At 40.7% G+C, this 25421-nt stretch overlaps 1 long non-coding RNA gene across 1 annotated transcript; it reads right to left on the bottom strand.

Annotated features, from left to right (window-relative positions):
• Positions 1–9701: 9701 nt before the first annotated feature.
• LOC115181698 (uncharacterized) lies at positions 9702–24764 on the bottom strand. The gene is made up of 5 exons (XR_003873492.1): positions 24690–24764; positions 16494–16561; positions 11385–11523; positions 10588–10773; positions 9702–9726 (listed from the first exon to the last, which is right to left on the bottom strand). It is a non-coding gene; the product is annotated as an uncharacterized LOC115181698 (long non-coding RNA).
• Between the last annotated feature and the right edge of the window lie 657 nt (positions 24765–25421).

The raw sequence follows: 25421 nt of genomic DNA, 5'->3' as shown, positions 1-25421 counted from the left end.
TGGTGTGCTTGTGTAACCGATGTGAAATGGCTAGCTAGTTAGTGGGGCTTTTGTGGAGCGATGGGTAACGATGCTTCAAGGGTGGCTGTTGTCGATGTGCGCAGAGGGTCCCTGGTTCGAGCCCAGGTAGGGGCGATTAGAGGGACGGAAGCTATACTGTTACATTGGTGCTATTGACCCGGATCACTGGTTGCTGCGGAAAAAGAGGAGGAGGTCAAAAGGGGGGTGAGTGTAACCGATGTGAAATGGTTAGCGGGGTGCGCGCTAATAGCGTTTCAATTGGTGACGTCACTCGCTCTGAGACCTTGAAGTAGTTGTTCCCCTTGCTCTGCAAAGGCCGCGGCTTTTGTGGAGCGATGGGTAACGATGCTTCGTGGGTGTCAGTTGTTGATGTGTGCAGAGGGTCCCTGGTTCGGGGCGAGGAGAGGGACGGAAGCTATACTGTTACACTTGGACCATGTTAGTTTGTTGGTGATGTGGACACCAAGGAACTTGAAGCTCTCAACCCGCTCCACTGCAGCCCATCCATGAGAATGGGGGCGTGCTCGGTCCTCTTTTTCCTGTAGTCCACAATCATCTCCTTTGTCTTGATCACGTTGAGGGCGAGGTTGTTGTCCTGGCACCCCATGGCCAGGTCTCTGACCTCCTCCCTATAGGCTGTCTCGTCGTTGTCGGTGATCAGACCTACCTCTGTTGTGTCATCGGCAAACTTAATGATGGTGTTGGAGTCATGCCTGGCCGTGCAGTCATGAGTGAACAGGAAGTACAGGGGGATTGAACACGCACCCCTGACGGGCCCCTGTGTTGAGGATCAGCGTGGCGGATGTGTTGTTACCTACCCTTACCACCTGGGGGCGGCCCATCAGGAAGTCCAGAATCCAGTTGCAGAGGGAGGTATTTAGTCCCAGGGTCCTTAGCTTACTGATGAGCTTTGAGGGCACTATGGTGTTGAACGCTGAGCTGTAGTCAATGAATAGCATTCTCACATAAGTGTTCATTTTGTCCTGGTGGGAAAGGGCAGTGTGGAGTGCAATAGCGATGCATCATTTGTGGATCTGTTGGGGCGGTATGCAAATTGGAGTGGGTCTCGTGTTTCTGGGATAATGGTGTTGATGTGAGCCGTGACCAGCCTTTCAAAGAACTTCATGGCTACAGACGTGAGTGCTACGGGGCGGTAGTCATTTAGGCAGGATACCTTCGCTTCCTTGGGCACAGGGACTATGGTGGTCTGCTTAAAACATGCTGGTATTATAGACTCGGACAGGGAGAGGTTGAAAATGTCAGTGAAGACACATGCCAGTTGGTCAGCACATGCTCGCAGTAAACGTCTTGGTAATCTGTCTGGCCCTGCGGCCTTGTGAATGTTGACCTGTTTAAAGGTCTTACTCACATCGGCTGCGGAGAACGTGATCACACAGTCTTCCGGAACAGCTGGTGCTCTCATGCATGTTTCAGTGTTGCCTCGAAGCAAGCATGGAAGTATCTGGTAGTCCTGTATTGACACTTTGCCTGTTTGATGGTTTGTCAGAGGGCACAGCAGGATTTCTTCTAAGCTTCCGGGTTAGATTCCCGCTCCTTGAAAGCGGCAGCTCTAGCCTTTAGCTCAGTGTGGATGTTGCCTGTAATCCATGGCTTCTGGTTGGTGTATGTACGTACGGTCACTGTGGGGACGACGTCATCGATGCACTTCTTGATGAAGCCAGTGACAGATGTGATATACTCCTCAATGCCATCAGAGGAATCCTGGAACATCTTCCAGTCTGTGCTAGCAAAACAGTCCTGTAGCTTAGCCTCTGCTTCATCTGACCACTTTTTTATAGACTGAGTCCCTGGTACTTCCTGCTTTGATTTTTGCTTGTAAGCAGGCATCAGGAGGATAGAATTATGGTCAGATTTGCCAAATGGAGGGTGAGGGAGAGCTTTGTACGTGTCTCTGTGTGTGGAGTAAAGGTGGTCTAGAGTTTTTTCCATCTGGTTGCACATTTAGCATGCTGATAGATATTTGGTTAAACGGATTTAAGTCTTCCTGCATTAAAGTCCCCGGCTACTAGGAGCGCTGCCTCTGGGTGAGAGGCACTCCTGTTTGTTTATGGCGGAATACAGCTCATTCAATGCTGTCTTAGTGCCAGCCTCAGTCTGTGGTGGTATGTAAACAGCTCCGAAACTACAGATGAAAACTCTCTAGGTAGATAGTGTGGTCTACAGCTTATCATGAGATACTCTACCTCAGGCGAGCAATAGCTAGAAACTTCCTTAGATATCGTGCACCAGTTGTTATTTACAAAAATACATAGTCCGCGTCGGGCTCGTCAGACTCGTTAAATTAAAAAAAAGGATTCTGTCAGTCCGTGGTGAGTAATCGCAGTCCTGATGTCTAGAAGTTATTTTTCGGTCATAACAGACGGTAGCAGCAACATTATGTACAAAATAAGTTTCAAAAAAAAAAATTGGTTACAAACAACGCAAATAAACGAAGAAGAAAAACACAATCGGTTGGGGATACGTAAAACGTTAGCCTTCTTCTCCAGCGACATGGTTACAGAAATCTCTTTCAATTGTTGCTTATGCTTGGCTCTATTTCTCTATTTCCCTTGATAAAAACTCTGTTAGGGCTATTCCAGGTGTAGAAAAGACAGGACACAGTGTTCCCAGAGTCGGCCAGCCAGGCAAAGAGCAGTGCAGTGGACTCAGGTGGGCTTGGATGAAATGTACTGGAAAGGCAGAGAACATTCTCTCTCTCTTTGAGTCAAAACAGCCACACACTGCCATTTGCTAAATAGACGAAGGACATGAATCTCTCGCTCTCTCCATCTCCCTAGATCCCCAATCGCTGTCTCCTCTCTGATTGTTCCCTCTCTCTCTCTCTCTTCCTCTCTCTCTTCTCTCACTCTCATCTTTCACTCTCTCTCTTCTCTCTCTTTCCCATCTCTTCTTCTCTATTTCTCCCCCTTGTATAACACCATTGTTCTCATTTACTAATCTTCATTTCTGTCTCCTCCCTCTCTTCTCTCACTCTCTCACCCCCCTCAATCTCTATCTCTCCATCCCCTCCCTCTCTCTTTAACAACCCATATTGTGACACTGACACTGTCATTTATCAATTTAGCTAACACTGTCTGGGGTATAACACTCAGACTTGCAGCCCAAATGGCACCCTATTCCCTATATAGTACACTACTTTTGACCAGAATCCGATGGGCCCTATTCAAAAAGTAGTTTACTACATAGTGAACCCACTCTGTGCATAATAAATACCATCACCACCCTAGTAAACAGTTTCCTGTAAAACCTCATCCTGTTAACGACATATACGGTTTCCTGTAAAACCTCATCCCGTTAACGACATATACGGTTTCCTGTAAAACCTCATCCTGTTAACGACATATACAGTTTCCTGTAAAACCTCATCCTGTTAACGACATATACAGTTTCCTGTAAAACCTCATCCCGTTAACGACATATACGGTTTCCTGTAAAACCTCATCCTGTTAACGACATATACAGTTTCCTGTAAAATCTCATCCCGTTAACGACATAAACAGTTTCCTGTACAACCTCATCCCGTTAACGACATAAACGGTTTCCTGTAAAACCTCATCCCGTTAACGACATAAATGGTTTCCTGTAAAACCTCATCCCGTTAACGACATAAACGGTTTCCTGTAAAACCTCATCCTGTTAACGACATAAACGGTTTCCTATAAAACCTCATCCTGTTAACGACATAAACGGTTTCCTGTAAAACCTCATCCTGTTAACGACATAAACGGTTTCCTGTAAAACCTCATCCTGTTAACGACATATACGGTTTCCTGTAAAACCTCATCCCGTTAACGACATAAACGGTTTCCTGTAAAACCTCATCCCGTTAACGACATAAACGGTTTCCTGTAAAACCTCATCCCGTTAACGACACATGGTAATACCAGTGTATACATCTTGTTTGTTTCAACATATGTATTTGGATACGATACATAAAGGAGAGAAAAGAGCAACAGTAGTTAACCTAGTGTTTTCTGACACCATACTGCCATCCAGAGTTGTACCTGATGACAATTATGATATGAATACTGCCCCCAGGTGGTGGCAGTAGAGTACTACAGCAGTTCACATCGTCTCACTAGGCTTCTGTCTGAGGTCGAGACCGTGGGAACAAACAGCCTCCTAAATGTACATAGACATGAATGTCTCCTCCTCTCTATTATGACAAAATGAAGGTTCAACCTATTGAGCAGGGTTTCCCCCAAAAAAAAACTCAGTCATGGGAATCCTCCTGGGTGAAAGCTTTGATTATTTGAATCAGCTGTGTAGTGCTAGGTGAAAAAACCCGAAATGTTCACCCAGTGGGACCGAGGTTGGGAAACTAGACATAGAAGAAGTCTTTAGAGAACCTGTCAGCAAAGCATTCTACTCCCTAACTTGTCGCCTATGGCGGAGAATGCATACGGAGACATTTTGTTGAATTTTGCAGTGGCTATTAAAATGCAAGGCCATTAAAAGCTTAATGACCTCTGGTTTCAACAGAGAGAACATTAAAGTCCATGATCACCATACTAGTTACATTACTGGGTGGTTATTACTGCCACCCCTCTGTTCATGCATCATACTGGTTTATACTACTGGGTGATTATTACTGCCACCCCTCTGTTTATGCATCATACTGGTTTATACTACTGGGTGGTTATTACTGCCACCCCTCTGTTCATGCATCATACTGGTTTATAGTACTGGGTGGTTATTACTGCCACCCCTCTGTTCATGCATCATACTGGTTTATACTACTGGGTGATTATTACTGCCACCCCTCTGTTTATGCATCATACTGGTTTATACTACTGGGTGGTTTTTACTGCCACCCCTCTGTTCATGCATCATACTGGTTTATAGTACTGGGTGATGTATAGTACTGGGTGGTTAATACTACTGGGTGGTTATTACTACTGGGTGGTTATTACTACTGGGTGGTTATTACTACTGGGTGGTTAATACTACTGGGTGGTTAATACTACTGGGTGGTTTATACTACTGGGTGGTTATTACTACTGGGTGGTTAATACTACTGGGTGGTTATTACTACTGGGTGGTTATTACTACTGGGTGGTTATTACTACTGGGTGGTTAATACTACTGGGTGGTTATTACTACTGGGTGGTTAATACTACTGGGTGGTTATTACTGGGTGGTTAATACTACTGGGTGGTTTATACTACTGGGTGGTTATTACTACTGGGTGGTTAATACTACTGGGTGGTTATTACTACTGGGTGGTTATTACTACTGGGTGGTTAATACTACTGGGTGGTTATTACTACTGGGTGGTTTATACTACTGGGTGATGTATAGTACTGGGTGGTTAATACTACTGGGTGGTTATTACTACTGGGTGGTTATTACTACTGGGTGGTTATTACTACTGGGTGGTTAATACTACTGGGTGGTTAATACTACTGGGTGGTTAATACTACTGGGTGGTTATTACTACTGGGTGGTTATTACTACTGGGTGGTTAATACTACTGGGTGGTTATTACTACTGGGTGGTTAATACTACTGGGTGGTTATTACTGGGTGGTTAATACTACTGGGTGGTTTATACTACTGGGTGGTTATTACTACTGGGTGGTTAATACTACTGGGTGGTTATTACTACTGGGTGGTTATTACTACTGGGTGGTTAATACTACTGGGTGGTTATTACTACTGGGTGGTTTATACTACTGGGTGATGTATAGTACTGGGTGGTTAATACTACTGGGTGGTTATTACTACTGGGTGGTTATTACTACTGGGTGATGTATACATGCTACGTGCACTACTTCACTCTCGGGTCTTGACATGAAAAATCCAATGTCGCCACAAAGCGATAGTCTCTCTAGACAGACGGTTTGCTTCCGGCAGTGTAACATAAACTCCAGTTTAACACCACAGAGGTTCAACATTGCAAGACTTCCGGGAAACCTTGCCAAACAGACCAATCAGAGCCGGCCAGGGGTTTGGTGTTTGAGAAGTCAATGAGAGAAGGGAAATATTCTTCCTTAGTTGTTAGATTTTCTCGCAAATTAAAGACACAAGCTACATTTGAACTTAAGTAGGTGAACGTGTTTTTTACTCCAATCTTGTGAAATTGATAAACTGACACGTTTTCATTTTACGTCAAAAAACAACTTCATGTGGAAGGAGTGCCTTTGATTTGACGTCCTTCAGTTCAGCGCGAGACGACCGTTATACCAGATGACGTGTTTCTGCACAGGAGCTTAGCTAGCCGACGTCGCCAGGACATCGACCTACAAGTGTGATCTGAGATTTTATTGGAGAGGCAGTTTCTACCCATCTTCATACTGTACTGCAGTGGCGACCCGTCATTCAGGGAAGATGGGGCAGAGTTAGATATTTGTTTTTGTGTGTGCCTGTTTTGCATGTTATTTTGTCATTAATACATGTCACATATCAGTTTGCAAACAATGTAAAAAAAATTATTATAATAATTGAGTCAATAAAGCTGTTTGTTTTCTTGAGTAAGACAGCTCCAAAATGCAGGAGTTTCAGCCTAGCCCAGTGCTTTCTGAGGTGGTGGGCCAGCCAGCGGAAAATGCAGTGTAGCAGTTGGTAATGTTCTCTAGTTGCACCGTGATTGGCTCAATGTTCTGTCACTTATAGGGACACTACGTCACCGGAAAATCTATGGGGAGAACTCTCAAATTCAAGCCCCTTAGGTGCTGCCATAGATTTACATTAGAAGTGCCCATCCAAGAAGGCTCAAGGTAATTGGCCACAGATAAAATTGGCCACGCCAAATCACATTATGTCTACCGTAGCTTCGATTGGACAGATCATGTCAACATCATACTTTCAAAATCTTAGCTAGCAAGCTAGACAAGCAGTCATCATCATGAATCAAGTCGGACAATCTACTGGCAAATCCTTTTCAATCCTTATAGATAAAACGTATCGGTGCTCACAGGCCATTGGACATAAACATTACACAACAAGTTGGAATTTGCAAATTCAACAATGAGTGGTCTGGAAGGAATCAGTGCCTAACTGCAAGCATTACAAAGCAATCACTAGCCTGCTATTCAGTGGAGTGGGTGTGGGGTCCAAGTCTGGGTTTAAGAGCCTCTTTTCCAAGCTTAACAGGATAAACAATCAACATTAGCCATGCTGTCAATCCAGCATGACTTCTGCCGCATTCAAAACAACTGGAAACTTGGAACTTTGGAACTTTGGAACTTTGGAACTTTGGATCTTTGGAACTTTGGATCTTTGGAACTTTGGAACTTTGGAACTTTGGAACTTTGGAACTTTGGATCTTTGGAACTTTGGAACTTTGGAACTTTGGATCTTTGGATCTTTGGAAATCTCAGACTTCAGTGAGTTAAAGACAACTGGGTACTAAAAAAAATCAATAAAAATGTTGAACAGTCATCCAACTGGGAGTTCCAACTGGGAACTCAGGTCTCTTTCTAGACCTGAACCTCACTGACATGGTCCAACCTTTTCTGAGTTCCTGATTGTCTTTAAAGCACCATAAATTCAGAGAATGCAAGACTTTGATGAAAAAGTTTGATGACAAAAGTTGCCCACAAGAAGGACCGCTGCGCCACCTTCCTGTTCAAGTGAGCACAGCACAACAAGGTGAGTCCAGAAATGTCTTGTATGCTGCTGCATAAATGATGTAATATGCCAGGGAGATACAGTGCCTTCGGAAAGTATTCAGACCACATGACTGTTTACACATTTTGTTACGCTACAGCCTTATTCTAAAATGGATTAAATCATGTTTTTTTACTCATCAATCTACACACAATACCCCATAATGACATCACAATACCCCATAATGACATCACAATACCCCATAATGACATCACAATACACCATAATGACAAAGCGAAAAGTTTTTTTTTCCAAATGTATTAAAAATGAAAATGTAAAATACCTTATTTACCTAAGTATTCAGACCCTTTGCTATGAGACTCGAAATTGAGCTCAGCTGCATCCTGTTTCTATTGATCATCCTTGAGATGTTTCTACAACTTGGAGTCCACCTGTGGTACAGTAAATTCAATTGAATGGACATGATTTGTGCCTTTCCAAATCATGTCCAATCCGTTGAATTTACCACAGGTGGACTCCAGTCAAGTTGTAGAAACATCTCAAAGATGATATATATGGTTCCACAGTTGACAGTGCATGTCAGGGCAAAAACCAAGCCATGTCAAACTGAGCAATTGGGGGAGAAGGGCCTTGGTCAGGGAGGTGACCAAGAACCTGATGGTCAATCTGACAGAGCACTAATCACTGCCAAAGGTGATTGAACAAAGTACTGAGGAAAAGGTCTGAATACTTATGTAAATGTGATATTTCAGTATTTTTTGTATAATTCTTTTGTTAACATTTCTACAGACCTGTTTTTGCTTTGTCATTATGGGGTATTGTGATGTACTTATGGGGTATTGTGATGTCATTATGGGGTATTGTGATGTCATTATGGGGTATTGTGTGTAGATTGATGTGGGGGAAAACAAATTAAGCCATTTTAGAATAAGGCTGTAAAGTAACAACATTTTGAAAAAGTCAAGGGGTCTGAATACTTTTCGAATGCACTTTATGTATACTGTAGTTAAGAAAAAACTAAGTGTATGTGTATAGTAAGCTGTTAGTAGCCCATGTGCCTCACCCTATTAATTCGGTCCCTTTCCCCCTCATAACTTAGCCTACTGTTCTGACTTGGTGGTGCACATGTAGTCTATAGCCTGTTCTAGAGAAATTTACAACATCAAATATTGTAAGAGCTTTCATTGTCTGCTTATATGCCCCCTTTATTTATCCTACGGTTCTGACTTAGTGTACAGGGAGAATACTGTAAGGACGACCCATGTTCTGAATTCTGTTGCTGTACATTTCAAAAGTGCTGGACAAATAGTTATATTGACTACGTCCGTCCTAGCTCGCTCATTAATATCTTAATCGAAATTACAGATTGCCTCTTATCCACTTATCTTATCCACTTGTAGTCCCTTATGCCCTTACGCCATAGTTTGTACATCTCAACTGTCAGTAGAAACCACATTTGTTTAAGCGAGTCAGCAATATCAGCTATGCTTTCTTAAAAGGCTGTAAATGAGGCTGAATGAACTGTTTCCTGCCAGATAAGGCTCCACTGATAACCAGGTAAGGATTCACTCCATGGTGCTGGAAAGAAAGCTCTGCTGTTGGGACAGCTTTATGTAGGCCCTAACAGTTTACGGGCACCGTTGGCACCGTTATAGTGCAATTCATGTATTGTTAAGTGTTGTGTTGTGTAGTGACTTTGCTGGCATGCCTACCAATTGTTTTGTTTTTTCATTGGCCCCAGCAAGATTTAAATACTAAACTCACCACTGCTATACTGTCACAGAATGACTGATAGCTGTGCTGATACCCATAGCATTTTTAGCTTTAAATTATATCTGCATTTTCTCATAGACATCTTTCCTTGAACAGCCTGACCTCTATACAATCTGTATTATTGTCGATCACACACAGTTGGGCATTTGAGGTTGTCATGACGACGGTAGAAAACATTTACAGCTCAACACTGCCACCATGTGGTGGACTTAAACAGTGGTACATCTATCAAATTGTTTGGGCAGGTAAAATAAATGTTACTTCACGTTAGACTTAAAAATCTAAATAATGTTACAGTTGAAATGTTGGAAAATGGTCTCACCTGTATAATGTCTGTCATCTTCAAACGGAGACATGGAGGAAGAAAGAAACAGAGAACTGTGTTACTTTCTATTCACACAACAAATAGTGGATATAGTGCTACTTTATATCTTAGTGTAAACAGATCTATACACTACAGATCTATACACTACAGATCTATACACTACAGATCTATACACTAGACTTATACACTAACAGAGTTATACACTACAGAGTTATACACTACAGAGTTATACACTACAGAGTTATTCACTACAGAGTTATTCACTACAGAGTTATACACTACAGTTATACACTACAGAGTTATACACTACAGAGTTATACACTACAGAGATATACACTACAGAGTTATACACTACAGTTATACACTACAGAGTTATACACTAACAGAGTTATACACTACAGAGTTATACACTAACAGAGTTATACACTACAGAGTTATACACTACAGAGTTATACACTACAGTTATACACTACAGAGTTATACACTAACAGAGTTATACACTACAGTTATACACTACAGAGTTATACACTACAGAGTTATACACTACAGAGTTATACACTAACAGAGTTATACACTACAGTTATACACTACAGAGTTATACACTAACAGAGTTATACACTAACAGAGTTATACACTACAGAGTTATACACTAACAGAGTTATACACTACAGTTATACACTACAGTTATACACTACAGAGTTAAACACTACAGAGTTATACACTACAGAGTTATACACTACAGAGTTATACACTAACAGAGTTATACACTACAGAGTTAATCCAGTTGAACAATCTTCGTTTTTTCCAAGATTGGTTCTGTTAAAAATGTACATCAATTGGATCCAAGAACAATTTTGCTACAATATCTGTACTCACAGTGGCAGACGGGTTTGGGCGAGTCCCATTTTCCCAGCTTGTTGCAGTGTGTGGAGTTCCTTCCAATCAGGATGAATCCTGGCAGACAGCTGTACTGAAGTACGGTCCCCTCCACTGGGGGCCCCAGGGGCCACTCTGATACGCGCCCGTTCTCCAGAGATGTCCACACCCGCGGACACAGTAGTACTGAGAGAGGGAGGGATAGATCATGGTTAGAGAGTGTAAGAGTGAGAGAGAGAGAGGGAGAGAAAAAAAGAGAGAGAAAGAGAGAGAGAAACCCTGTGCTACTGTAAAAGTGAAAAAAAGTCCAAAGGAACAACCACTAGAAAGACAACAGAGTCTGTGAAGAAGAGCTTTAGCAGAGAGTGACAGCAACCCCTACAGAGACAACAGATGTACATATATATAACGTAGACGGACAGTGAGTGATTAGACTGTGGAGGGTGTTGGGGTACACGGTTCAAAAAGTTACTGATTACGTCCACAAATCCAAGGTACGACGCGATCTAGGACAGGGTCGGTGTGACAGAATGTTGTGTCTTCCTGAAAAGGCTCCTTGGTGAACTTGACTCATTCTGGGGATCTTCTTGCCATGTCATGGCTGCGTGCCCTTAAGAGAAGCTGGTTTGAGGACCTTACCTCTTTTCAAAAAGCAGCAGTCCCTCTGTTTGAAGGGGCTGGATGAAAGCAGTAGAAAAATCAGAGAAAGGCGGGTAGAGGCAGAAAACATGAGGAGATAGAGAGGGAATGGATATAGTCAGTTATGGAGTGTGTGAAAGAAGAGTTGTATAACTCACAGCATTTGCTGCGCTGCGTGAGGTCAGTCCAGGTACCGTTGGCTAGACACTTCCTCACCTTGGGTCCTACGATCCACCTGTTCCCTCTGCAGATGTACTCAATCTCATAGTCCAGTGGTAGCACCTGCACACTGCGGATCTGGATACACGCACGCACGCACGCACGCACACACACACACACACACACACACACACACACACACACACACAGTGAGATAGGGAGCTGTATCTGTTGAATAATTTGCACTTCCCTTTACACTTGGGAGCAATTAGCATATTAAACTGCAATACCGTTAGGCTCTACATGATGTTACAGCTGATCTACATGATGTTACAGCTGATCTACAGATGTATAGCTGATCTACATGATGTTATAGCTGATCTACATGATGTTATAGCTGATCTACATGATGTTACAGCTGATCTACATGATGTTACAGCTGATCTACATGATGTTATAGCTGATCTACATGATGTTACAGCTGAACTACATGATGTTATAGCTGATCTACATGATGTTATAGCTGATCTACATGATGTTATAGCTGATCTACATGATGTTATAGCTGATCTACATGATGTTACAGCTGATCTACATGATGTTACAGCTGATCTACATGATGTTATAGCTGATCTACATGATGTTACAGCTGATCTACATGATGTTATAGCTGATCTACATGATGTTATAGCTGATCTACATGATGTTACAGCTGATCTACATGATGTTATAGCTGATCTACATGATGTTACAGCTGATCTACATGATGTTATAGCTGATCTACATGATGTTATAGCTGATCTACATGATGTTATAGCTGATCTACATGATGTTATAGCTGATACATGATGTTATAGCTGATCTACATGATGTTATAGCTGATCTACATGATGTTATAGCTGATCTACATGATGTTATAGCTGATCTACATGATGTTATAGCTGATCTACATGATGTTATAGCTGATCTACATGATGTTATAGCTGATCTACATGATGTTATAGCTGATCTACATGATGTTACAGCTGATCTACATGATGTTATAGCTGATCTACATGATGTTATAGCTGATCTACATGATGTTATAGCTGATCTACATGATGTTACAGCTGATCTACATGATGTTATAGCTGATCTACATGATGTTACAGCTGATCTACATGATGTTATAGCTGATCTACATGATGTTATAGCTGATCTACATGATGTTACAGCTGATCTACATGATGTTATAGCTGATCTACATGATGTTATAGCTGATCTACATGATGTTATAGCTGATCTACATGATGTTATAGCTGATCTACATGATGTTATAGCTGATCTACATGATGTTATAGCTGATCTACATGATGTTACAGCTGATCTACATGATGTTATAGCTGATCTACATGATGTTACAGCTGATCTACATGATGTTATAGCTGATCTACATGATGTTATAGCTGATCTACATGATGTTACAGCTGATCTACATGATGTTATAGCTGATCTACATGATGTTATAGCTGATCTACATGATGTTATAGCTGATCTACATGATGTTATAGCTGATCTACATGATGTTATAGCTGATCTACATGATGTTACAGCTGATCTACATGATGTTATAGCTGATCTACATGATGTTATAGCTGATCTACATGTTACAGCTGATCTACATGTTTCAGCTGATCTACATGATGTTACAGCTGATCTACATGATGTTATAGCTGATCTACATGATGTTATAGCTGATCTACATGATGTTATAGCTGATCTACATGATGTTACAGCTGATCTACATGATGTTATAGCTGATCTACATGATGTTATAGCTGATCTACATGATGTTATAGCTGATCTACATGTTACAGCTGATCTACATGATGTTATAGCTGATCTACATGATGTTATAGCTGATCTACATGTTACAGCTGATCTACATGTTTCAGCTGATCTACATGATGTTACAGCTGATCTACATGATGTTATAGCTGATCTACATGATGTTATAGCTGATCTACATGATGTTATAGCTGATCTACATGATGTTATAGCTGATCTACATGATGTTATAGCTGATCTACATGATGTTATAGCTGATCTACATGTTACAGCTGATCTACATGATGTTATAGCTGATCTACATGATGTTATAGCTGATCTACATGATGTTATAGCTGATCTACATGATGTTATAGCTGATCTACATGATGTTATAGCTGATCTACATGATGTTACAGCTGATCTACATGATGTTATAGCTGATCTACATGATGTTATAGCTGATCTACATGATGTTATAGCTGATCTACATGTTACAGCTGATCTACATGTTTCAGCTGATCTACATGATGTTACAGCTGATCTACATGATGTTATAGCTGATCTACATGATGTTATAGCTGATCTACATGATGTTACAGCTGATCTACATGATGTTATAGCTGATCTACATGATGTTATAGCTGATCTACATGATGTTATAGCTGATCTACATGTTACAGCTGATCTACATGATGTTATAGCTGATCTACATGATGTTATAGCTGATCTACATGATGTTATAGCTGATCTACATGATGTTTATAGCTGATCTACATGATGTTATAGCTGATCTACATGATGTTATAGCTGATCTACATGATGTTACAGCTGATCTACATGATGTTATAGCTGATCTACATGATGTTATAGCTGATCTACATGTTACAGCTGATCTACATGTTTCAGCTGATCTACATGATGTTACAGCTGATCTACATGATGTTATAGCTGATCTACATGATGTTATAGCTGATCTACATGATGTTACAGCTGATCTACATGATGTTATAGCTGATCTACATGATGTTATAGCTGATCTACATGATGTTATAGCTGATCTACATGTTACAGCTGATCTACATGATGTTATAGCTGATCTACATGATGTTATAGCTGATCTACATGTTACAGCTGATCTACATGTTTCAGCTGATCTACATGATGTTACAGCTGATCTACATGATGTTATAGCTGATCTACATGATGTTATAGCTGATCTACATGATGTTACAGCTGATCTACATGATGTTATAGCTGATCTACATGATGTTATAGCTGATCTACATGATGTTATAGCTGATCTACATGTTACAGCTGATCTACATGATGTTATAGCTGATCTACATGATGTTATAGCTGATCTACATGATGTTATAGCTGATCTACATGATGTTATAGCTGATCTACATGATGTTATAGCTGATCTACATGATGTTATAGCTGATCTACATGATGTTATAGCTGATCTACATGATGTTACAGCTGATCTACATGATGTTATAGCTGATCTACATGATGTTATAGCTGATCTACATGTTACAGCTGATCTACATGTTTCAGCTGATCTACATGATGTTACAGCTGATCTACATGATGTTATAGCTGATCTACATGATGTTATAGCTGATCTACATGATGTTACAGCTGATCTACATGATGTTATAGCTGATCTACATGATGTTATAGCTGATCTACATGATGTTATAGCTGATCTACATGTTACAGCTGATCTACATGATGTTATAGCTGATCTACATGATGTTATAGCTGATCTACATGATGTTACAGCTGATCTACATGATGTTATAGCTGATCTACATGATGTTATAGCTGATCTACATGATGTTATAGCTGATCTACATGTTACAGCTGATCTACATGATGTTATAGCTGATCTACATGATGTTATAGCTGATCTACATGATGTTATAGCTGATCTACATGATGTTATAGCTGATCTACATGTTACAGCTGATCTACATGATGTTATAGCTGATCTACACAATGTTATAGCTGATCTACATGATGTTATAGCTGATCTACATGATGTTACAGCTGATCTACATGATGTTACAGCTGATCTACATGTTACAGCTAATCTACATGATGTTATAGCTGATCTACATGATGTTATAGCTGATCTACACGATGTTATAGCTGATCTACATGTTACAGCTAATCTACATGATGTTATAGCTGATCTACATGATGTTACAGCTGATCTACATGATGTTATAGCTGATCTACATGTTACAGCTGATCTACATGATGTTATAGCTGATCTACATGATGTTACAGCTGATCTACATGATGTTACAGCTGATCTACATGATGTTATAGCTGATCTACATGATGTTATAGCTGATCTATACGATGTTATAGCTGATCTACACGATGTTACAGCTGATCTACATGATGTTACAGCTGATCTACATGATGTTATAGCTGATCTACATGATGTTACAGCTGATCTACATGATGTTATAGCTGATCTACATGATGTTATAGCTGATCTACATGATGTTATAGCTGGTCTACATGATGTTCCAGCTGATCTACATGTTACAGCTGATCTACATGATGTTATAGCTGATCTACATGTTACAGCTGATCTACATGATGTTATAGCTGATCTACATGATGTTATAGCTGATCTACATGATGTTACAGCTGATCTACATGATGTTATAGCTGATCTATATAATGTTATAGCTGATCTACATGATGTTACAGCTGATCTACATGATGTTATAGCTGATCTACATGATGTTATAGCTGATCTACATGATGTTATAGCTGATCTACATGTTACAGCTGATCTACATGATGTTACAGCTGATCTACATGTTACAGCTGATCTACATGATGTTATAGCTGATCTACATGATGTTATAGCTGATCTACATGTTATAGCTGATCTACATGATGTTATAGCTGATCTACATGATGTTATAGCTGATCTACACGATGTTATAGCTGATCTACACGATGTTATAGCTGATCTACACGATGTTATAGCTGATCTACATGATGTTATAGCTGATCTACATGTTATAGCTGATCTACATGATGTTATAGCTGATCTACATGATGTTATAGCTGATCTACACGATGTTATAGCTGATCTACATGATGTTATAGCTGATCTACATGATGTTATAGCTGATCTACATGATGTTATAGCTGATCTACATGATGTTATAGCTGATCTACATGTTATAGCTGATCTACATGATGTTATAGCTGATCTACATGATGTTCCAATCTAGTATAGTAAATAAACCAGCTGTGGCCCCTACCTGCTCTTGGGTCAGTCCTCTGTACCTTATCCCTCCATCTCTGGGAGGACGGATGATAGCACAGCCTCCTGGGAACGAGAGGAGAGACACACCATCAGATAAATGAGAGATGACCAAGACAGGAGGAGAGCCAGCCATCCAGCCAGCCAACTAGCCCTTCATAGTGCACTACATTCCCTTCATAGTGCACTACATTCCCTTTATAGTGTACTACATTCCCTTTATAGTGCACTACATTCCCTTTATAGTGCACTACATTCCCTTTATAGTGCACTACATTCCCTTTATAGTGCACTACATTCCCTTTATAGTGCACTACATTCCTTTATAGAGCACTATGAGAATTGGGACGCAGCCCTATCTGTCATATCTGATCATGGCCACTAGGTGGAGCACTATACCTACTGTCTACTTATCAGACATAGAGCCCTCAATCTGTCTCATTACGATTCCTCGCCTCCTTTTCAACCGTATTGGAGGAGGAGATTAAGATTCTGGTCTTGTTCTCCGATGGGTTGTGAGAAGGAGGCGAGGAGAGAGGATGCGAGGAATGGAGGAATGATAAATTGAGATTAGAGCCCAAGTAAACCACCTCGTCTAGGGGAGATAGCACACAGGAGGTAGCCAGGCTCCTGATGGAGACATCAACAGACCTTTCATGTTGACAGAGGAGTGAACTCTCCCTGCTTATCAGGCTAATCACACACACACACACACACACACACACACACACACACACACACACACACACACACACACACACACACACACACACACACACACACACACACACACGCACACACACACCACATCAATCCACAACACCTCGCAATACAACAAAAATGAGGCAACCATTTAAATTAGCATAATGGCACTAGCTGATTAACGTCGTAGCCTAGCTTCACACTGTTGCTGTCTAGATTCCCGTAATGGTTATAACTGGATGTCATCTAATTTTGAGTGATGTCGCTGCTGCCATCCACGTAGCATAACGTCTATCTCTCCACTGCTGTAGTCGTGTTGTCAGTGTTAGCTGATTAACAGTGTAGCAGACCAACTAGCTATAGGTTTTGTCTAATAGATAACTGCCTGTGTCCTCTTAACAGTCCACATAGCATAGTGTTTCTCACATAGGTAGCATTTTGTATTTCTCATCTATCTGAGTGTTGCTGTGGGTATTGCATCTGCTCTGCTGCGTTGTACCTCTTGCCCCTTCCTCCTCCACAGAGGAGGAAGGGGAGGACCATCCTCTTCAGTGAATTTCATTAAAAATAACACTATCCGAAATATAATCACGTTTTTTTTTTATTTTGCAATGAAGGTCTACAGTAGCCTCAACAGCACTCTGTAGGGTAGCACCATGGTGTAGCCGGAGGACAGCTAGCTTCCATCCTCCTCTGGGTACATTGACTTCAATACAAAACCTAGGAGGCTCATGGTTCTCACCCCCTTCCATAGACTTCCACAGTAAATATGACAACTTCTGGAGGACGTCCTCCAACCTATCAGAGCTCTTCCAACATGAACTGACATGTTGTTCACCCAATCAAAGGATCAGAGAATGAATCTAGTACTGAAATCATAACCTACAACTAGCTAGCACTGCAGTGGATAAAATGTGGTGAGTCGTTTTTTTATTTAACTAGGCAAGTCAGTTAAGAATTTTATTTACAATGACAGCCTAGGAACAGTGGGTTAACTGCCTTGTTCATGGGCAGAACGACATATTTTTACCTTGTCAGCTCGGGGATTCGATCTAGCAACATTTACGGTTACTGGCCCAACGCTCTAACCACTAGGCTACCTGCCGCCTGACTCAAAGAGAGAGAAAGACAATCGTTGAACAGTTTTGAACAAATTAATTTCTTCCAAAATGAAGGAGAAGCAAGAGACAGAGAGAGAGAGAGAGAGAGAGAGACACAGAGAGAGAGAGAGAGACAGAGATAGAGAGAGAGACAGAGAGAGAGACAGAGAGAGAGACAGAGAGAGAGACAGAGAGAGAGAGACAGAGAGAGAGACAGAGAGAGAGAGAGAGAGAGAGAGACAGAGAGAGAGACAGAGAGAGAGACAGAGAGAGAGAGAGACAGAGAGAGAGACAGAGAGAGGAGAGAGAGAAGAGAGAGAGAGAGAGAGACAGAGAGAGTAGACAGAGAAGAGAGACAGAGAGAGAGAGACAGGAGGAGAGGAGACAGAGAGATGAGACAGAGAGAGAGACAGAAGAGAAGAGGACAGAGGAGAGAGGACAGAGAGAGAGACAGAGGAAGAGAGAGCAGAGGAGAGAGAGAGAGAGAGACAGAGAGAGAGAGAGAGACAGAGAGAGAGACGAGAGAGAGACAGAGAGAGAGAGAGAGAGAGAGAGAGAGAGACAGAGAGAGAGAGAGAGAGAGAGAGAGACAGAGAGAGAGAGAGAGAGAGAGAGAGAGAGAGACAGAGAGAGAGAGAGAGAGACAGAGAGAGAGAGCGAGAGAGACAGAGAGAGAGACAGAGAGAGAGACAGAGAGAGAGAGACACAGGGACTAAACAAAATCCCAAAGCCGACTAAATTGCTATCTGACCCTAAACAGAGAATATGAATTGTCTGATTATCTCTACTCTGTCAGAGATATGAAGCAGAGACAGATCCTTACCAAGTACAGGCTGAGTGACCACCAATTGGCAACAGAAACAGGCAGACATAAAAAGACATTGCTACCCAAAGTGAAGCGTGTATGTGGTCACTGCACCACAGGGGAGGTAGAGACAGAGATGCACTTTCTCCTTTACTGTGACAAATATTCCTCACCAAGAGATTCATTATTCACAGAAATTACTAAATGTATTCCAAATGTATTCCAAAAAAACAAAAAAATACTCATGGGCGAAGGAGCAATGGCTCCTCTTGCAGCCAAATATGTATTTGTCTGCCATAGCCTGAGGGACACTGAACAATAACATCTGCATAGTAAACAGTAACTTAGTTATAATTAGTTCTACTGTTATTATTAGTAGTATTATTCAAATAGTAGTGGTATGGGTAGTAGGGTGATGGTAATGATAGCAGTTTAATGATGGTGATGGTGGTAGTAATAGTAATGATGATGATGGTAGTTGTAGTACTGATGTAATGGTAAATATGACAGTTATTTAGTTATAAGTTAGTTATAGTTTCATTTTCCATGTTTAGCTTTTTATATTTATTATATTTACACTATTGACTGTTACCATTTTATGTTGTTATTTTATTACAATGTATATTGTATACATTGTTGCTTTGGCAATATTGACGCAATAAAGTAGCTTGGATTTGAATTTGAGAGAGACAGAGAGTGACAAAGAGAGAGAGAGAGAGAGAGAGAGAGAGACAAAGAGAGAGAGAGAGAGAGAGAGAGAGAGAGAGAGAGAGACAAAGAGAGAGACAGAGAGAGACAGACAGAGACAGAGACAGAGAGAGACAGGATAGAGAGGGAGAGAAACAGGAGAGAGAGACAGAGAGGAGAGAGAGAGAGAGACAGAGAGAGACAAGATAGAGAGAGAGAGAGAGAGAGAGACAGGAGAGAGACAGAGAGAGAGAGAGACAGGAGAGAGAGACAGAGAGAGAGAGAGACAGAGAGAGACAGAGACAGAGAGAGAGAGACAGAGAGAGACAGGATAGAGAGAGAGAGAGAGAGAGACAGAGAGAGACAGGATAGAGAGAGAGAGAGAGACAGGAGAGAGAGATAGAGAGAGAGAGACAGAGAGAGAGAGAGACAGAGAGAGAGAGAGACAGAGAGAGACAGAGAGAGAGAGAGAGAGAGAGAGAGAGAGAGAGAGAGAGAGAGAGAGACAGAGAGAGAGAGAGAGAGAGAGGAGAGAGAGAGAGCAGAGAGAGAGAGAGAGAGACAGAGAGAGAGAGAGACAGAGAGAGAGAGACAGAGAGAGAGACCCAGAGAGAGACAAAGAGAGAGAGAGAGAGAGAGAGAAAGGACGGATCATGGATATAAAGAGTGGGTGAAAGGGAGAGGCAGAATACAAAGGGAAACAAAATACTGCACTATTTAGGGACTAGGGTGCAATTTGGGACAAACTTTGTGTAATGTGATGTCTCTGTCTCTGTGTAACAGGGAATGTAACAAGGTAGAGTATATAACCACGTATATAACAGGGTGTATAACAGGGTGTATAAACAGTATATATAACAGGGTGTATAACAGGGTGTATAAACAGTATATATAACAGGGTGTATAACAGGGTATATAACAGGGTGTATAACAGGGTGTATAACAGGGTGTATAACAGGTTATATAACAGGGTATATACATATATATAACAGGGTGTAATAACAGGGGTGTATAAACAGTATATATAACAGGGTGTATAACAGGGTATATAACAGGGTGTATAACAGGGTGTATAACAGGGTGTATAACAGGGTGTATAACAGGGTATATAACAGGGTATATAACATATATATAACAGGGTGTATAACAGGGTGTATAAACAGTATATATAACAGGGTGTATAACAGGGTGTATAACAGGGTGTATAACAGGGTGTATAACAGGGTATATAACAGGGTATATAACATATATATAACAGGGTGTATAACAGGGTGTATAAACAGTATATATAACAGGGTGTATAACAGGGTATATAACAGGGTGTATAACAGGGTGTATAACAGGGTGTATAACAGGGTGTATAACAGGGTATATAACAGGGTATATAACATATATATAACAGGGTGTATAACAGGGTGTATAACAGATATATAACAGGGTGTATAACAGGGTGTATAACAGATACATAACAGGGTGTATAACAGGGTGTATAACAGATACATAACAGGGTGTATAACAGGGTGTATAACAGATACATAACAGGGTATATAACAGGGTGTATAACAGATATATAACAGGGTGTATAACAGGGTGTATAACAGATATATAACAGGGTGTATAACAGGGTATATAACAGGGTGTATAACAGATACATAACAGGGTATATAACAGGGTGTATAACAGGGTATATAACAGGGTGTATAACAGATACATAACAGGGTATATAACAGGGTGTATAAACAGGGTGTATAACAGATACATAACAGGGTATATAACAGGGTGTATAACAGATACATAACAGGGTATATAACAGGGTGTATAACAGATACATAACAGGGTATATAACAGGGTGTATAAACAGTATATATAACAGGGTATATAACAGGGAGTATAACAGGGTGTATAACAGATATATAACAGGGTATATAACAGATATATAACAGGGTGTATAACAGGATATATAACAGGGTCTATAACAGATATATAACAGGGTGTATAACAGGGTATATAACAGGGTATATAACAGGGAGTATAACAGATATATAACATGGTGTATAACAGGGTGTATAACAGGGTATATAACAGGGTGTATAACAGAGTGTATAACAGATATATAACAGGGTGTATAACAGGGTATATAACAGATATATAACAGGGTGTATAACAGGGTGTATAACAGGGTATATAACAGGGTATATAACAGGGTGTATAACAGATATATAACAGGGTATATAACAGGGTGTATAACAGGGTGTATAACAGGGTATATAACAGGGTATATAACAGGGTGTATAACAGGGTGTATAACAGATATATAACAGGGTGTATAACAGGGTGTATAACAGATATATAACAGGGTGTATAACAGGGTGTATAACAGGGTGTATAACAGGGTGTATAACAGATATATAACAGGGTGTATAACAGATATATAACAGGGTGTATAACAGGGTGTATAACAGGGTATATAACAGGGTGTATAACAGGGTATATAACAGGGTATATAACAGAGTGTATAACAGATATATAACAGGGTGTATAACAGGGTGTATAACAGATATATAACAGGGTGTATAACAGATATATAACAGGGTGTATAAAAGGGTGTATAACAGGGTATATAACAGGGTGTATAACAGGGTATATAACAGGGTGTATAACAGAGTGTATAACAGATATATAACAGGGTGTATAACAGGGTGTATAACAGATATATAACAGGGTATATAACAGGGTGTATAACAGGGTGTATAACAGGGTGTATAACAGGGTATATAACAGGGTATATAACAGGGTGTATAACAGGGTGTATAACAGGGTGTATAACAGGGTGTATAACAGGATGTATAACAGGGTGTATAACAGGGTGTATAACAGATATATAACAGGGTGTATAACAGGATATATAACAGGGTGTATAACAGATATATAACAGGGTGTATAACAGGATATATAACAGGGTGTATAACAGATATATAACAGGGTATATAACAGGGTGTATAACAGGATATATAACAGAGTGTATAACAGATATATAACAGGGTGTATAACAGGGTGTATAACAGGGTGTATAACAGGGTATATAACAGGGTGTATAACAGGGTGTATAACAGATACATAACAGGGTGTATAACAGATATATAACAGGGTGTATAACAGGGTATATAACAGGGTGTATAACTGGGTATATAACAGGGTGTATAACAGGGTGTATAACAGGGTCTATAACAGATATATAACAGGGTGTATAACAGGGTATATAACAGGGTATATAGCAGGGTGTATAACAGGGTGTATAACAGGGTAGAAACAGGGTGTATAACAGGGTATATAACAGGGTATATAACAGGGTGTATAACAGGGTAGAAACAGGGTATATAACAGGGTATATAACAAATATATAACAGGGTGTATAACAGATACATAACAAGGTGTATAACAGAAATATAACAGCGTGTATAACAGGGTGTATAACAGGGTGTATAACAGGGTGTATAACATATATTACAGGGTGTATAACAGGGTATATAACAGGGTGTATAACAGATATATAACAGGGTGTATAACAGGGTATATAACAGGGTATATAACAGGGTGTATAACAGGGTAGAAACAGGGTGTATAACAGGGTATATAACAGGGTATATAACAGGGTGTATAACAGGGAAGAAACAGGGTATATAACAGGGTATATAACAAATATATAACAGGGTGTATAACAGATACATAACAAGGTGTATAACAGAAATATAACAGCGTGTATAACAGGGTGTATAACAGGGTGTATAACAGGGTATATAACAGGGTATATAACATATATATAACAGGGTGTATAACAGGGTGTATAAACAGTATATATAACAGGGTGTATAACAGGGTATATAACAGGGTGTATAACAGGGTGTATAACAGGGTGTATAACAGGGTGTATAACAGGGTGTATAACAGGGTATATAACAGGGTATATAACATATATATAACAGGGTGTATAACAGGGTGTATAACAGGGTGTATAACAGGGTATATAACAGGGTGTATAACAGGGTGTATAACAGGGTGTATAACAGGGTGTATAACAGGGTATATAACAGGGTGTATAACAGGGTGTATAACAGGTTGTATAACAGGGTCTATAACAGGGTATATAACAGGGTGTATAACAGGGTGTATAACAGGGTATATAACAGGGTGTATAACAGGGTGTATAACAGGGTGTATAACAGGGTGTATAACAGGGTATATAACAGGGTGTATAACAGGGTGTATAACAGGATATATAACAGGGTGTATAACAGGGTTTGTAACAGATATATAACAGGGTGTATAACAGGATATATAACAGGGTGTATAACAGATATATAACAGGGTGTATAACAGGATATATAACAGGGTGTATAACAGATATATAACAGGGTATATAACAGGGTGTATAACAGGATATATAACAGAGTGTATAACAGATATATAACAGGGTGTATAACAGGGTGTATAACAGGGTCTATAACAGGGTAGAAAAAGGGTATTCTACCTGAGAGCTTTAGTGTCACCACTGGGACATATGGTGCTGATAATAAGTTGCAGATGTTTACAGCAAATGGCCATTTGTGTTATGGCACAGCTCTCTTGTTTGTGGTCGATTCGTTTTTAACCCTGGGGTTTAGTCTAGTCTGCCTTCGCTGTTGGACGTGGCTGGTTTTTAACCCTGGGGTTTAAGTCTGCAATACCTTAGCTGTTGAAGGTGGTTTGAAAATGGTGGCTGGCTGTCTCTGGTATTAGTTTGTGTCCCAAACAGCACCTCAATCCCTACATAGTGTGCTACCTTTGATCAGAACCCTGTGCTAATATGGTGCCATCTGTCACGTCAAAGACTCATATTTAACTGAAAGCACAAAGCCATTACCTGTGGTTGTATTGTGTTTGGCCGGTGTGAGGGAGGGGAACAGTAGGATAATTAAAAGGAGAAGTGCCATCCCTCTACCTGCGGACAGAAGAGGGGAGGGGGAGAGAAATTCAGATTGGGGGGAGGAAAGAGAGAGTTACATGAAGGATGGATAGTGCAAAGAGACAGAGAGACAAAAAGGAGGGTAAGAGAAAGGAAGGGAAGCAGGGAGGATGTAGGAGAGAGATAGTAAGACCCCTTCACAATTACTACACGTTTTGTGAAAATAATGTCTGCTACACATTACTCTGGTAGAGCACGACACTGGTCTGTTACTCTGGTAGAGCACGACACTGGTCTGTTACAGATTACTCTGGTAGAGCACGACACTGGTCTGCTACTCTGGTAGAGCACGACACTGGTCTGCTACTCTGGTAGAGCACGACACTGGTCTGCTACTCTGGTAGAGCACGACACTGGTCTGCTACTCTGGTAGAGCACGACACTGGTCTGCTACTCTGGTAGAGCACGACACTGGTCTGCTACTCTGGTAGAGCACGACACTGGGTCTGTTACACGTCACTCTGGTAGAGCACGACACTGGTCTGCTACACATTACTCTGGTAGAGCACGACACTGGTCTGCTACTCTGGTAGAGCACGACACTGGTCTGTTACACGTCACTCTGGTAGAGCACGACACTGGTCTGCTACACATTACTCTGGTAGAGCACGACACTGGTCTGTTACACAT

This window comes from Salmo trutta, unplaced genomic scaffold, assembly GCF_901001165.1.
Source record: "Salmo trutta unplaced genomic scaffold, fSalTru1.1, whole genome shotgun sequence".
NCBI lineage: Eukaryota > Metazoa > Chordata > Actinopteri > Salmoniformes > Salmonidae > Salmo > Salmo trutta.
Note: the sequence above shows the minus strand (reverse complement) of the source record. Positions and strands in the feature narration are given on the sequence as shown.